This window comes from Thunnus maccoyii, chromosome 21 (assembly GCF_910596095.1).
Source record: "Thunnus maccoyii chromosome 21, fThuMac1.1, whole genome shotgun sequence".
NCBI classification, from domain to species: domain Eukaryota; kingdom Metazoa; phylum Chordata; class Actinopteri; order Scombriformes; family Scombridae; genus Thunnus; species Thunnus maccoyii.
This window is the reverse complement of record NC_056553.1, coordinates 7,051,731-7,066,142: the sequence shown is the minus strand read 5'-3', so window position 1 is coordinate 7,066,142 and position 14,412 is coordinate 7,051,731.

Below are 14,412 nucleotides of genomic sequence, written 5' to 3'. Positions count from 1 at the left end.
TTAAGACATCTGTTTTTCTTTTATTACAGAGTTTCCAGAGCTTGTGAGACACCAGGGAAGACATCTGTTGATGGAGTGTCACTCACCTCAAATGTTTTTACTGTGGTTTCATGTCTGCTGTCTGAGTCTCACACTGTGCTTACCAAGACTGGCTTTCACAGCCAAACACAGTTTGCTTTTCAGTGCAAAGGACTAAGACACACATGGTGCTGCAGTTATTGGAAATTTAAAAATAAATGAATGTATATTAATTAGTGATTACACACACACAATCATTGTGGTTTTGTTTTGTCGGATTTTTATTCACCAGTGATGATGTACACAACATGATCAAATCCTGTCAGTAAAAAAATGCAACAATTCATGAAGTAAAGTTAATTTTACTTGTGTATTGTGCCTCCTTTCTGCCATTCTCCCGTCTATATATTCCCATCTATATTACAGGGTGACTCTGTAACATCTGTCCAGGGACTACAGATGAAAAATAGCCTCTTGGCTAACTCTGGCGCATTTACAGCAATGTTTATTAATGTGCACTGTCCCTGTTAAATAAACAAACAAATAAACAAATTGTTATAAGTCTGTTAAAATGCTGAATGTCTGAGAGTTATAAATACCTGCTAACTTAAAGAAATAATGTGTTAAATGATATTTTTCCTCCTTAAAATCAAATAAAGGATGTGTATTGTTATGAATCATGGGTGGTAATTAAATGCAACACATTTGCAGTAAGTACGCAAATTATTCATTGTAATTTGTAATTTTCACTAAATTAGCTCGGTATCACATTACGGCATTTTGAAACTCTTAAGGGACTTTAGGTTATCAATGTGCATACTAATGTTTCAGTTTGAGGCGACGCTCACAATATGAAACCATATCTAGGTCTTCAGTTTACAGTACAGTCACAGCAGCATTCCTTGTATCACATGTCATCAGTTGTTTAGGTTTTATCAAATTGGTTGTATATAAATACAACCCAATGAACATGACCAGATGTAAGATTTAAAGTATTTTAAACGTATTACAATAAGTGATGAATTTGAACAATGTGTTAGTTACAGAGCCAGTCCAGTGTGACCCAGTATAGTCTGGTATGTCGAGTAAAGAGAGAGACGGTTACTCTGATCTCATTTCACTGTGAAGATGCAACCAGCTGAGTGTCTCAGTGCAGGTCAGTGAGGTTGGGACTGACAGGGACATTTAACCTTGTTTCAATGTAAGGGAAAAAAACATCCAAATTGTTTGATAGTATCACTTACTGTATGTGTGATGTACACATATATATTGAATTGTGTCAATACTTCACTGAGTCTTAATGACATAAAGGTCCGACATGTTGTACAGTAGAATGTTTCACTGGGAACTGTGACCTTCCACTATTGTGAATTTAAACAACAGAGTCTGTTAAAAAAAAAGATGATTATGAATTAATGATTAATTGATTTATATGACAAACTGGTTTAAAGTTCTATGTGGTGAACATTAGGCCAGTTGTATTACACTAGCCCCTTCTTGTTGATCCTCTCCAGTGGAGATGAGAAAGAATTCATTAGAAAATGAAGGATGTTTGCAACATTTGAGGCCTGCTGTATGATCCATGATACATTTAATAATGTGTGATCTGCCTGTTAAATTTGTTTCCAAACATGCTACTCATACTCCATTAGGAAGGCTTTGAAATTGCAATAATTCTCTTGACAGTATATATGGGTCTGGTGAAGCCCAGATAGGGTTAAACAAGTCTGAACTCTCTTTTACCACATTTCACTTCCAGTAAGTTAAATTCTGCCGAACTTGGCCTTCTACCAGAACAACTTAATGTTATGAATCTTGAAGAATCGGGGTGAGACTGCCAGTATTAGTAGATCACTTCATAAAATACCTGACATTATCAATAAACACATCATTCACCTGAAGGACTAATCCGTAGTGACTCAGTGACGTTGCTGTTTTGGAAACATTAAGTCTTACATCCAAACAAAGGTTGCAAATTATAGTTTAAAGTTCCTAAATTCAATTAAGTTCATTTTCAGTTTTTGTTGACATTGTCAGAAAGGTGGTAATTCTGCTTATTTACATGAGGTTGTAGTGGGTGGTGGTGGTGTGCTGGAGTGTATTATTTTGAAAAGAGTTCCTAATATTTTGTCTACTGCCTCAAGGTGGACAGAATATGTACAGACTTTGTAGAAGGATTATGGCAGAGCTGTTGTATAGGATTGCATTAGATTGCACAGGTGTTCCTAATAAAGTGCTCGGTGAGTGTATGTTTGGCTGTGAAAGCCAGTCTTTAAGGTACAGTTAGAGACTCAGACAGCAGACATGAAACCACAGTAAAAGCATTCAAGGTGAGCGACACTCCATCAACAGACGTCTTCCCTGGTGTCTCACAAGCTCTCTACTCTGGTCCTCTGGGAACTCTGTAATAAAAGAAAATGTTTTAAGTTTAAAACAAATGTCTTAAATAAATTAAGTAAATTCAGTGTGAATCTGAGTGCTGGTACGTCTTGCCAGCCTGTGACAGCTGAACAAAGTAAAGGAAGTCAGTGTGGTGGTGCGAGTGAGTCGACCTGAAAAACATTGAGGCAAAATTCCCTGAAAAAGTCCCAACATGTTGTCTGTCTACTCCAGTAGAGCCATATATGTAAAGCTAAGTTGTGCACCAGCAAATGTTTAATAAGGGAACTGTAATACGACTGCTAAAACTGTTCAAGAAAGACCATTTTCACCATTACACATATTTGTTAGTTGTGTTGTAATTTCATTGATTTCATTTGGCCAATTAAAACAAACTTTATCATGATGTCTAACATCATTGACTGTCTAGATCCTAGATCCTAGAGGACACTTCCCCCCCCCTATCTCCCCTGGTGATTCTATGTTGGACCTGAACTATAAACTGGACTTTTGCCTTTGGTCTGATTTTTGGCGAGTGACACACCTGCTCAGCTGGACTGAGGTCAGGTAAATGACACTGCCAGTGGAGAACATCCCACTGCTGGGTCATAAAAAACTCCCCGGCTGCATTTGCTGTATATTCAAGATCATCCTCCTCCTGCATTGTCCTACAGTTGGCTGACTACCTAAAAAAGTGGACTACAGTTGCTTCATTGTTCACCCAATATGGATGTAAACACAAAAAATTAAATACTTAAAACCAAGTCAGCACTTTTATTCAAAACAATTTAAATGTCTCATTGTCTGAATGATGGCTGCTCTCTACTCACCAGCTGCTCGTTTCCTCTGGCTGTTTCCAGGTTATCCTCACTGGATGAGTTTATGCATCAGCATACCAATGGAGGTCCAACACCTGTCAAATAGGACACATGACATTTATTATATTATTTATATGTCTCTACTTTGTAGTCTGCATGCACAAACACATTGCTGGTAACATTTGTGAGCTTAATAATGCATGTCAAAACACCCCTGATCCCTACATATAGGACTGAAGAGGGTCCAGTTAATTCACTTCTCCCATATATATCGACATTTCACACAGCAAATAATCCAAATGATGTGCAAAAGCCAGGGGTGGAGCAGCAACTATGTTTTTTTTAAAATATAGTTTTATCTCCAAAGTGTGTTAAAGAAGTTATGAATTATGTTCATTATTTAGGCTATTTCTTTATTTATTTAGTTCAGCTCTCCTTAAATTAATCTGCGGCCAACACGCTTCAAAACGCGCAACTTTTACTTTGAAGGCGAGCTGTCTCTGTTTCCAGCTCTCGACTGTTGTCTTGTACAAGCTGGATAATGGAACAAGCGGACGCTTAAGCGCGCTGAATTGTATTGTACTTCTTAAGACAATGAAATCTGGAAATACTCCGAAAAATGGGGTTTTTCATTATACAACGTGAGCAGCTGCAAATGAATTCCACTTCATGCACGGACCGTTGTTTCCAAAAGCATCATAACCAATTAAGCAACAATTTACAATAGCAAAGAGCTCTTCTATAGCCTTTTTCCCCCCACTTCAAAAGTCTATGACGCAACCAAAATGCACACATTTGCTTCGATTGCCATGGCAACAATTAAGGAGAGGTTACAACCGAGCTGGATTATTCATTCAGCGTCTAAGGAATAAGACTACCGACATGCTCAATTACAAGCAGGATATCGTTTCCACATAAACCTCACTCGAACGGTTGCGGAGACACTAGCATCCCTCTGGGACTATTTGATTTCCTTGTTTCTATATGTGACAGGTAAGAGGCTTTCAGAGAGGCGGCAAGAAATTGCTCTCTCTCCACGTTTACAGGGTTTGAGTGTTTTCCTGAGCAGCACACCAGGTGCGGTTGTGTAATTGTAAGTGTGGAGGATGAAAAACTTCAAACCACTTCAACTTCTCCTTGCAGAATCTGCAGGTTCTTCATCTCACAGCCAATTAAATGTTAGTAGGGGTTAACATCAGGGTTAGAAATTAATAAGGGCTTGGGGCACTTCTTGCCCCAGGCCCTGAAATTAATAATAAGCTGGGGAAATACTCTTTTTTTTTTCTATTTCACCCTTTTCAGATTTCTTTTGTGGAGCTGTCATATATTCATGCATGAATGTGATTTCTTTTCCCCTGTGGGCCATCAATGGTGATTCATGAAGTGGGCAATTCTTTCCTTATTCATTCCGGGTGAGAGAAATGGAACAATTTTTGATCCGAAAATAACTGAGAGAATAGGTTGAAGCAATAAAGAGCACCCGGCACCACACAATAACATAAAATAACGTTTTTCGGCAGTGTTGGCAAAGCTGTGCGTGTGAATCATTGTCCGGGTCCTTTTGTGCAGGGGGTTGTGCAGGTTTTTCTAGTTCCCGGCCCAAAGACATGCAAATCAGGTGAAGTGAAAAACTGAGAGATTGTCTAGTATTATAATGTTTCTCTTCCTTTTACTTAGTGCGTGCTGAGAGAAGCTCTATTCACCTGCGACCTTGTGGAATTATCAGGAACCGAAGATGGATTCAAGGTTATTCTGAGTTCAGATGATTAACATGTTAATACTGAGAAATGTCAACAGTTGAAAGGTGCACTCTTAGCTGACGTTCATTGTTCATTGGTACAATATGGTACAACACACAATATGTACTGTATATGCATATTGCATGCTTGGTATTATGCATGAAGGTACATTTTATCTAATGGATGCATGGGTACAAATCTTTAGACTTCAGTTACTAGTCATATCCAGGATGGTCATATGATGAATCCCAGTCCTGGATGGGTATCACAGGAAACCTGAACATCTCAGTCACTCTGTCATTGCTATTGTTTGTTACAGGAAGGATGTTGAATCTACCAACCCACAATTTCTCTTGAAAGGTCACTCTACTAGGAAACTTAAAAAGAAAAACTATCTACGCTCCTACGTCAGTGCTCAATGTGATGCCTCTGAGCAGCACTTTATGGAGTTAGTCTCAGGAAAAAAAAGGAATAAAAAATTAAGGTGCATGACATAGAAATTCACAATTCCTGCTGTTTTAAGTTCTTCTTTCAGCAGAAACTTAATAACAAGTTGTTGTGGCTACTCAGCTCAGTCAGGGAGAAGCAATAGTGTTGGCTAGCAGCTGTGTTTCTTTATTGAGGTGACTATAAATAGTACCTTTGTTTCTTCATAATAATACTGCTTCCTCACCACATTCATTACATTTGCCTTCGTTCACTCTAAATGTTTTTTTTTCATATTAACTTGTGTGATGCTCTATCAGATGCTGTTGCAGCAATATTGTCCAGCTTGTTTTCTATCAGTTACAGTAGGTGCACACCTTTACTTTAATGTTGGACAGAGATACCTTGATATACTTTGGATTGTGCCTGTTAAAATGATCTTTGATATCCCTCAACTGTGTGTTAAGATGTTAAATGTTTTATGCTCTTTTAATTCATACATATAAATGATTGATTTGAGAGCGTAAATTACTAATTTGTGTACAAATATTCAATTTTCTTCAAATTCCCCTGACATACCGGACTTACTTCTATAACACTGGTTAGTAGGCGAGGAGGAAATCTTATCTTTCATTTAACTCAGGTTGTATTGACTTTAATGGAAATCATCCCAGCTTATTAGATTCAGTCACGTTTTATATTAGCTTCACATTAATGTTTTTTTCTTCTAGGTCACTAAGAATATGATTACTTTCCTTCTGATGACTTCATATTCTCAATATTCCTCTTAATAACGCATTTGAGTACCTGAGGGATTGAAATCTTCCTTCTGAATATTATCGTTGTGGATCAGCACCCAGTGGAGAGGGTAAGGGAGCTTTACCTTGAGATTTCCCACTCGACCTGACTTCCATATTGCTTATAGGGGGGGTCAGTACTGCATGAGGCCAGCCACCTTCCTCCCTGTCCTGTCCAGTTAATGTGTTTGAGCCGTCTGTGAATTATATATCGGCTGTCCTGCTCATCGCTGCCGCAGACTGGGTCATGAGAATCCTTGTTTGAATAAGCAAACAGAGAGGCAGAGTCAGATAAAGGCTTAACAGGGGATAAATAAAGCCTTAGACCTCCCAGAAGATGTGTAGTAGGCAAACAATTTCACTCTACTCTTCCACCTGAAGGAGAGAACAGAACCTGGCAAACAGCATTACCCAGATGCTCGCTCTGCCAATCAATAACACCAGGCCCAAAGTTATCTCTCTTCATACCTCAACTACTGCTCTCTAAGGTTATTGCAGCAGGGAGCGATGTCAGGAGCAACGTCCCAAAAGTGAAAGGTCACATGTTTGATCCCTGCAAGACCTTAAGCGTTTCCATTAACAGTTGTGTCCCGGCCAGTCGGTTTCACCTTGAGTTAACAAGAGGTGTTTTTAGTCCTTGTAACTGAGGTAACCTACCTATAAGCTATTTATAGGTCACTTCACAACAAAAAGAATATACAGCGCTGAAGACGTACTCAGAAAGCTGTGCTCAAGTGCAAATTGAGCAAACTGTGTGGTGTGGTAAAACGGTTTTTATTTGGTCAAAGAGACAAGCATGTGAAGATTCTTTCTTTCTTGCACCTCCTGCCTCCCGGTGAGGATGTGTAGTAGACATACAATTACACTTTCCTCTTCCACATGAAGGAGAGAAAAGCGACAAACAGCATTAACCAGACGCTCGCTCTGCCAATCAAAAACATCAGGGCCAAAGTTATTTCTCTTCATACTTCAACTACTTCAACTACTACACTCTAAGGTTATTACAGCAGGGAGCGATGTCAGGAGATAATGTTCCATAAGTGAAAGGTCACATGTTTGACCTCTGCAAGACCTTAAGCATTTCCATTAACAATGGTGTCCAGTTAACAAGAGGTGTTTTTATTCCTTGTAACTGAGGTAACCTACATCTACTTCACAATGAAAAAAAATCTAGTGCTGAAGACGTGCTCAGAAAGTTGTGCTCAAGTGCAAATTGAGCAAACTGTGTGGTGTGGTAAAACAGTTTGTATTTGGTCAAAGAGACAAGCATGTGAAGATAGTCAGATAAGGGAAACAAAGTTAAAGGGCTACGGCAGGGAAATGTCAAAAAGAAGGCATCATCAGAACAGGCAGGAAAAAATAAATAAAGCGAAGGAATCACAGTCAATCTGGCTTAGAAAGAAAAATGTGAAGAGTAAAGTAGGGTGCGCTCTAAAACGTGACCGTTACAGTGCAGTTCGGCACACAAAACAACACACGCTGCTTATGCTGAAATGAATCGACGGATCTGTGTGGCAAGTAAACAAACAGCATCACAAACTAATACATATTTTACACTGCTTGTCATGCCTGAATCCATATGGAAACAGGTAGTGTAATGTCTCTGCCAACACCTAAAAGCTGTGAAAAGATTAAAGTTTATAAAAGCATCTTCACCACCTGACGCTGTTTGATTATGGCTCAGCTAAATGCAGCACAGCCTATACATGTACACTGAGGCAAACGACTAATATAGGAAGCAGCTGGACAGGCAGGTTAATTGGTCAGGTGGTGATCAGGAGTGAGAAACTTAGCAGCAGCAGCTAGAGGACAGGTGAGGAGCGGCAGACGTGGAATGAAAGATTAGATTTTGGAAATGCATGGCGAACAGACTTGAGTAGAGGCAGAAAATGGGAGGAAGATGAGTCCTTGATGGAAACAAGACATACACTGGCTCAGCAGGGATGTCACCGAGAGATGCGAGGAATTTTATTCACCATAGAAACATCCTTGCTTACTCCAGCGTCATATAGAAGAGGCTGTAATTATCATCTCAACTGTCAAATATGTAGAAATCAACTATCAAATGTGTTGAAAATAATTAACAGCAACAGTTTCAAGGAAAAACACCTGTTGTCCTGATAACCGCCGCTCCGATGCTGATTATAGATCTGCTGCAGCGTCAGGGACTCACAGAATGTGACTGATAGATATGAAACAGACAATTCAAAGCTGTTTATTACTGAAAGAACAGAATGGATGCGAGGAGGAAATAAAGCAGCTACAAATAAATGTCTATAGTCTGATTAGTTTGTGAGACACTGTGGGAACAGTAAGTCTGACTCAGGCTGATATTATAAAGATAATAATAATAATAATAATAACTGCGACAGAGTGGTTATGTATAGGACTGTATGAATTTCCTGAATGAGCCGAGACATATTTGTAACAGAAAATAAGAAAAGAGGAAGAAAAGAAACATCTTTTACCTTATGAGGAAAAAATAGATAAAAGCTGCAAAATTGTTTTATTATTCATTCATAATTCAGATGTAATATTCATTAAAATGACAGGGGAAAGCAGCTCCAGCAATTTCAACACATACAGTCATACAGAAGGCTCACCGAGCTGTTGATAGTGTTTATCTAATCCCCGATCAGTTCAGTCATTAAATGATCTGTATGGTTGAGGAAGCGGAATAAGTTAAAGCTTGTGGTTCATATGTACAATTCATCCATGTGGTTGTTTTAACACATGGATAGTTTTTTGCTAACTAGCTAAATGTTATTGTTGTAACTCACTTCCGTAAGTGCACAATTTATTCTTCTTCTGGTATTTTCAGCAGTTACTCAAAAGATTCAGGTGCAGGTGCGTTTCATAAAATTTAATTTAAATTCACTTGAAACATTTTCAACTCACGTGGACACGTCTTAGTGTGAATTTGCGTCCACTAGCGTCTTTGCATCGACCTTGTATGTAATCGCACTGCCTCTAAAAACAGTTTCACATTTTGTCCCAACACATAGATATTGTTCGACAGCATCAGATGAAACAGTGTTCAAGCCCTCGCTGACAAAGACACACTGCTATGTATGAGTGTAAAACTTGTTCTAGCCAGTTCTTTGACTTTTTAATGATTTTAAACTTCCACAATCATCCTCGTTTTTAAAATTAGAAGGCTACAAATTGTGGGTAATTTCCTCAAACAAAATCTGCATAATTGCAATCTAACAGTGAGTGTGCAGAAATGGCTCAAAGTCTCAGAGGAGATATTAAAGCACTACAGCTGATCTCTAGGTGAACACACAGGTGATGACAACTGAAAACAAATTCTCAAAAAGGGAGGAAGTGCATCTGAAGAAGACAAAGATGAGCCCTGAATACCATACCTGAGTTCATGTCTCAGCTTTTTCCACAGAAGGTGCCATGAGGGTTAAAAGTGTTACCTCACTGCTCACAATGAATGAATTGCATACACACACACACACGCTACTTGTGTTCAGACCAGAGTGTGTTTCTGTGTGTTTTAATAGGTGCATTTGTAAATACCTTTTTGTGAGTGTATGCATGGTTTTTTGTTTTGTTCTGTTTTTGGGAAAAACCTTTCACTTTCTCTTTCTTGCACCTCCTGCCTCCCGGGGAGGATGTGTAGTAGACATACAATTTCACTTTCCTCTTCCACCTGAAGGAGAGAACAGTGACAAACAGCATTAACCAGACGCTCGCTCTGCCAATCAAAAACATCAGGGCCAAAGTTATTTCTCTCCATACCTCAACTACTACACTCTAAGGTTATTGCAGCAGGGAGCGATGTCAGGAGATAATGTTCCATAAGTGAAAGGTCACATGTTTGACCTCTGCAAGACCTTAAGCATTTCCATTAACAATGGTGTCCAGTTAACAAGAGGTGTTTTTAGTCCTTGTAACTGAGGTAACCTACATCTACTTCACAATGAAAAAAAACTCTAGTGCTGAAGACGTACTCAGAAAGCTGTGCTCAAGTGCAAATTGAGCAAACTGTGTGGTGTGGTAAAACAGTTTGTATTTGGTCAAAGAGACAAGCATGTGAAGATAGTCAGATAAGGGAAACAAAGTTAAAGGGCTACGGCAGGGAAACGTCAAAAAGAAGGCATCATCAGAACAGACAGGAAAAAATAAATAAAGCGAAGGAATCACAGTCAATCTGGCTTAGAAAGAAAAATGTGAAGAGTAAAGTAGGGTGCGCTCTAAAACGTGACCGTTACAGTGCAGTTCGGCACACAAAACAACACACGCTGCTTATGCTGAAATGAATCGACGGATCTGTGTGGCGAGTAAACAAACAGCATCACAAACTAATACATATTTTACACTGCTTGTCATGCCTGAATCCATATGGAAACAGGTACCGTAATGTCTCTGCCAACACCTAAAAGCTATGAAGAGATGAAATTTAAATGAACAAAATCATCTTCACCACCTGAAGCTGTATGATTACGGCTGCTGTGTGGCACAGCTAAATGCAGCACAGCCTATACATGTACACTGGGAGGAAGATGAGTGTGGAGTCCATGATGAAAACAAGACATACACTGGCTCAGCAGGGATGTCACAGAGAGATGTGAGGAATTTTATTCACCATAGAAACTGCTTACTCCAGCGTCATATAGACAAGACCGCAGCTATTCATCTCAGCTGTCAAATATGTGGTAATCAACCAGGAAATGTGTTGAAAATAATTAACAGCAACAGTTTCAAAGAAAAACACCTGTTGTCCTGATAACTGCCGCTCCGATGCTGATTATAGATCTGCTGCAGCGTCAGGGACTCACAGAATGTGACTGATAGATATGAAACAGACAATTCAAAGCTGTTTATTACTGAAAGAACAGTAATCAGTAAGTCTGACGTCCTTTCATGGGCGTAGATTTGGGTATGGACGATATCCATACCCAAAGGTGTTGTTTCATTGGTCCAAATATTGGAAGTGACAATCTCAAACAGTCTAGCTGCTTTAACTCCACATAATGTTAACAGTAAGATCTCTGCAGAGTTGCCAGGATTATGTGTTTTCTGCAAAAAAAGTGCGCTATTATGATAAAGAGTGAAGGAGCAGGATATGTGAGATACTCGACCTGATGATCTGGCATCCCTCAACTTGAACCTGCACACATCACGTCACAGAAGATCATTTGATATTATATTTAATTTGAGGCGATAGGTGTTGTTAGCTAATTTGTGATTGTTCTTCAGACATGTGCTGTTTAATTAAACAACTTTATTACTGCTGGTGAAAATTCCTCCCAAAAGCAAATTAACACGTCCGGTCCTTTTTAAAGAAGAACCGAAGTAGTAGTAACAGTTGAGCTTAGTTAATAAGAATATACTGTAATTAGTGGGAGAAATATCTGTTTTGCATTTTGTTCGACCAAATCAGATGAAACAAGTAATGCTCAAGCCCTTATTTGACAAAGACACAGTGCTATGTATAGGTGTAAACTTGTTCTAGTCAGCTATTTGACTTTTTAATGATTTTAAACTTCCACAATCATCACCGTTTTTAAAATTAGAAGTCTACAAATTGTGGGTAATTCCCTCAAGCAAAGTCTGCATAATTGCAATCTAACAGTGAGTGTGCAGAAACGGCTCGAAGTCTCAGAGGAGACATTAAAACACTACAGCTGATCTCTAGGTGAACACACAGGTAATGACAACTCTCAAAAAGAGAGGAAGTGCATCTGAAGAAGACAAAGATGAGCCGGCCTGCTTGTTCCCTGAATGCCATACCTGAGGTCGTGTCTCAGCTTTTTGCACAGAAGGTGCCATGAGGGTTGAAAGTGTTACCTCACTGCTCACAATATATACTCTGCGTACACACACACACACTACTTGTGTTCAAACCAGAATGTGTTTTAATAGGTGCATTCGTAGGTACCTTTTTGTGTGTGTATACGTGTTTTTTTTGCTTTGTTTTTGGGAGAATCCTTTTACTTTCTCCTTCTTGCACCTCCCGCCTCCTCTCCGTCCTATACTCCTTTTTACTTCTCCTCAGGGAGAACACATTTTCCTCTCGGTTTGACACAATCGATCCCAACCCAGTTCAAGGATGAGTCATTCTCACTCTCTCTCTCTGCCTACCTCTCTCGCTCTTCTCTCTGTCATTGTAAATAGTTATATAATTATCCAATTACTTCCTTCCTTCAATCAATCCAATCAGATCAAATTAAATCAAATTTTAGTGCCACCGCGCCTCTGTATTTGACATGGCCATTGTTGGCACTGAAGAAAAGGAGACATGCACATGAGGCAAATTAAAATGACAGGGTTGAAGCTTATTAGCAACATTATGTTGCTAATAAGATTGACTTAAGTGGAGCAGGTGGCAGAAAGGAGAAGTTTTGTCAGATCATAACATAAACATACTGTATCAAGGTTTCTCTTATACAAGGTCATCTTCCCTACATTTTTCATACCGCCTTTTTGCAGCTGTGTTTTCTTATTGCTATTATTATAGCTTGCAAATAATAATAACAATATCAAGACAAAGCAGTAGGTTTTTTTTCTTGTTATTTCAAGGATGCATGTCTTGGAAATCTGTTGCAATATTTCCACTAATTAAATGTACAAAAGTTGCCTCTTCAAGACCACTTTGAAAATGTGCAACTTCGAAATAATATTCCCTTTTATCGGAAGTTGTTTGTATGTTTTGATCAAAGAAATTACATGAGGTATTACCCCATGTATACTTGAATGGCAGCTGTGTTCAGTTTGGTTTCACACCAGTTAAAATGGATTTCAATGGTGACAAGAAACCAATTTTCTGTTATCCTTTCTTACTATGATCCAACTATTTATATGAATACTTTTCTGTCGTCGTGAACACATTGGCTAGACTACGCTGCACTTCCTGTATGCAGAAGTTTGATGAAAGTTTACTGTCACACATTTCGTAAAGATACGAATGTCATTTCTTTTTGGTTTTGAACTCATCTTCCAACAAGAAAACTGTAGGCTGGCTGCTTGTTAAACCACAACGTCTTGTTTTAAACAGAGACGATGTCACGTGTGGATGTGGAGGCTTTGAGGTTGTTAAAAGGGAATCTTTAACGAGTGATGTATCACTTTTGCTGTTGAGTAATTAATGATGTAATGTAATAACTTTTTATGTAAATGGTTACACTTTTAAAGTTGCTCAACACTGAGTATCACTGTAGGAATAATTGTGCATATAATGAAGTCTGTGTCTCTTTGTACAAGTTACAGTGGATCCTAAATAAGTGCAGTCATTCTGCTTTTATTTGAACTTCTGATGGTGTGTGCGCATATTATTGTATTGTGTTTGTGTGGCTTTTCTCTATGTTGACCCTTTCAAGTACACTCATTAGTGCCCTAGTCAGGCATGGTTGCCAGACTGTGATTGGTGAGCTTTGGCAGGAACACAAAGAGTCTGGCAACCCTGTTTGTCTCCAAGTTGTGTGCCCTCTAAGTCACAGTTCAGAAACGACAACAATTGGCTCAAAAAAAAAAAAAAAGAGAGGACGACATGGTTTCAGGGAGGGCTGGCTACAGTTTGTTTCTCTCTGACACTCACATTTGTGATTGAGTGCATTGGACCCAAGAGCAGATAACAGACGGCAGAGGGAGAAGAAAGGGCAACAGATGAACAGGAATACGGAGGCTTTGAAGAACTAAAGAAAGACTAAACAAACACAAGTTCAGTAGCCCTTTATTAAACTACTGTCCACAATATCACAAACAACCAAACTTAACATAGACAGGTTCACATCAACCATAGAGGGGTTCAAACTCAGCACCTACTCTCTGTGAAGCAACCGGTTCTCTCAAGTTGTCTTTTCAAGATAGCAGACAGGTTAGTCGGGGACACATAAGACTGACAGAAACAAACGAGACAATCTAGCAAAGTTCGTATTGAGGTTAGAGACTAAAGTTGAGACTAAAGTGAGTTTAACCAGTGAGAACAACACTGCAGCAAAGCAGCTGACAACAAAAATGGATGTTGTTAAAAGTATTCCTCGTTCTTATTTCAACAGATGCCGATTACTTTGTGTGTTCTGCATTTCAAAGGAGAAAAAAGACAATAGACTTCAGTTGCATTACCACCTCCTGAACAGGAGGAGGACTGACCCTGATTTACATGTAGCCTGGGAAAACCATGATGGATTTTAATCAGATTTGTGATCTAGCTAACAGAGATGCGTATACAGTCGGGTGACGAATTAGAGGAAAAACCAACATAAAGTGTCTTAGTAAGGTGTT